Source organism: Pipistrellus hanaki, assembly GCF_964339955.1.
Source record: "Pipistrellus hanaki genome assembly, chromosome: 9".
Taxonomy (NCBI): Eukaryota; Metazoa; Chordata; class Mammalia; order Chiroptera; family Vespertilionidae; genus Pipistrellus; species Pipistrellus hanaki.
The window spans coordinates 32,671,860-32,674,882 of NC_140511.1; the positions used below are offsets into that span (position 1 = coordinate 32,671,860).

The 3,023-nt window shown below is 47.0% G+C and overlaps 1 pseudogene across 1 annotated transcript; it reads left to right on the forward strand.

The window, feature by feature from the left end:
* Positions 1-312: 312 nt before the first annotated feature.
* LOC311627641 (large ribosomal subunit protein eL18-like) lies at positions 313-945 on the forward strand (annotated as a pseudogene). The gene has a single exon. The product of its transcript is annotated as a large ribosomal subunit protein eL18-like (transcript).
* Positions 946-3,023: the final 2,078 nt, after the last annotated feature.

The following is a 3,023-nucleotide window of genomic DNA, read 5'->3' on the forward strand; positions in this document are numbered from 1 at the left end:
GATCCTGGGGACAGATTTCCATGGAGGTGACATAAGGTTAGTGATGTGCTGGCTCAAAAGTTTAGCTGGTGAGGACCATACACTAGATCTTGGGAATAATGGGCCCTCAAGCGGTCCCCTGCCTCTTTTTTCAAGTAGGACATAGCTCAGTTGAATATCCTGGAAGATGCCATTCCTAGAACAGGCTGTTACGACATAACGAGATCTTGGAATGAGATTTTTTTTTCTTGCCACTAGTTCACCTGGGATCACAATACGATAAACATGAAGTTTCAAAAATAAACTTTCTGACCCGGAGCAGGAGGAACCATCATGCTCATGGACATCTGCCACAACAAGGACCAGAAAGGTGGGGCACAAGAACCCCAAGAGCCAGGACATCTACCTAAGACTGCTGGTCAAGCCGTACAGGTTTCTTGTCAGACGTACCAACTCCACCATCAACCAAGTGATGCTGAAGAGGTTGTTCATGAGTTGCACCAAGTGGCTGCCTGGATGATCTGGAAGATGAAGCTGCCTGGCTGGGAGGCAAAACTGCTGTGGTTGTAGGGTCTATCACTGATGACGTGTATGCAGGAGGTGCCCAAACGAAGGTGTGTGCACTTCATGTGAGCAGCAGTACCAGGGGCAAGATCCTCACCTTCAGCCAGTTGGCCCTGAACTCCCACAGGGCTGTGGCACCATCCTACCCTCTGGCCCTCCAAAGAGCCAGGAGGTGAAAGGCACTTCGGCAAGGCCCCAGGAACCCTTCACAGCCACATCAAACCCTACCTATCTTCAAAGGCCAGAGCTTTGAGAGCCGAGACACCAAATGTGCCAGCCACAGCTACAAGAACTAACTCCCATCCTATTTTGTCATTAAAAAGATGTCTGGTGCTTAAAAAAATATATAAGATTAAAAAAAATAAGTATGACAGCACACCCCAAGATGCAGGTTTTCACTGAAAAAAGTTCATGTGCCTTTGGTCTTGGTCCTCATCCAGACCAAGAATAGGGGAAAAGATCAGAGAGAGCACAGCAGGGAGAGGATGGAGAAGAGGTTCCCTTGGAGAGAGCTGATACTTCTCCCTGCTTTCAGGGGACACTGGAAGTGCTGCGGTAGAACACTGAAAGCTGGTCCTGGTAGGAGGGAGACACAGAGAGCTGGTGTCCTAGCCATGCCTGAGAAAGTGACTTGCTATCTAGGTGCTGGAACCAGGAGAGAGTGCTGGGTAGATCTGAATTGCACTCTCAGGGTTTTTAGGGGAAGGGATGCAATTGTTTCCTGTGCACAACTTGTGAGCCATACCAGAAAGAGGACCATCGTGTGGTTGGGTCATCATAGACTTTGTCTGAAAATGCCTGCAGGAGGAGTGAAGGGGTTTTGGCAGGAAGACAATATGTGCTGCCTCCCCCCTCATGCCTGAAGTCACAGCAGAAATGGAGTCGTGTCTATGAAGTGTCAAGGGAACTGCAAGTCCCAGAGGAGGGACCTTGGAAAAGCCCAGGATTTGACCTAATGAGAGTGTCTTGTCTTGGTCCACCAAAGGCCAGAGCTGTCCTATCCTCTTATGCCCCCTTCCAGCCACAGCTTTGACCTGAAGCAGGAGAGAGAGGAGAGAGAGAGAGAGAGAGAGAGAGAGAGAGAGAGAGAGAGAGAATATATCAGGACAGGAGGAGTCAACAATAAAGTCGAATTTCTATTATGCTATGAATCATACTTGCTCAAGATGCTAGTTACACAAATCAGAAAAGGTGTCCCCTGTTTTTCATTTGTTTATTTTCAAACATCTTTACCAATAAACATCTTTACTTTTCCAAACATCTTTCCTAATAAACATCTTTACTTTTCTCTTGGAGCCTGGCCATAAACGGACTTTTCCATTCCTTTTTTCTGCATCTCAATGCTTTGTGTCAGCCTCTGTGATAGTATGCCACCTTGCATTACAACTGACTGCTTACCAGTATTCCTCACGTCAAAAGATGACTTCCTTATGGCAGGATCTGTACCTTATTCATGGTAATGCTCTCTGAAACTAGCACAGTGATGGCATGTGGTTGGTATGCAGTCAATTCTTGTTAGATGAACGTATGCATGTTGATAAAAAGAATTTGGCAAAGGGAAGACATTTGCAGGGTGGGGCAAAAGTAGGTTTATGGTTGTGAGTACATGAAACACAGAATTTATTCTCGTATGATTATTTATTAATTATTGCATTATTTTCCATATGAACAACTGTAAACTTACTTTTTGTTCCACCAGTATTTATAACTTTTAGGATTTTCTCAAATTTCACCAGCTGGGCTGTGCCCATAGATTCTACTTGTAGCTCCTCTCTAAAGAACTGAGTAGCTCTTTGCCCACGTGGGTTTGTTCTGGGGAATCCCAGTTCTACCCATGAGACAGCACATCCCTAAGAGGGAAGGAGACATTGAAGAGAACAAGCTCTCCATCAGGGTCAATAAAAAATGGGAGCTGAGCCACGCCTGCCCAATTTCAACAGAACCCTCTGTTGTACAGGGAACAGTGGAGAAATTGTTCATCCACATCCCATTCTTTGTGGAAATATTCTGACTGCAAATGTAGTGTCAGCTTTGATTTCCTGCCCTGGGAGGAGACTTGGTCAAAAGGCACTAAGTGGGCCTGTGCAGGGCAGAGGGCTGTGAGGTTGGATAAGAGGAGCCCCTCACATTTCATCTTTGTTCCATTGTGGGACTTCTGGCACAGGGGTGGTGAGCCCAGGCCAGCCCAGCCCAGCCTTGGGCTCTGCTGAGAACCCTATCCCTACTTGGAACCACAACAAGATCACAGGCGGAAGAACAAAGGTCAGACCAGGCCTGAGGTCAGTGCCCCAGTCCTTTGCTTGCTTCTTGGAAAGGAACAAGCACAGAAGGCCCTGAAGTGATGGGAGTCTGAGGGGCTGAAGGCAGGCAAACGAGAGGTAGAATTCACCCAACTGTTCCAGGTTGCCTTACCAGCGGACACCGACTAAAATAACCTGGAGAAGGCACTTGCAGAGCAAAAGCAAAACCAGTTGCTGTCT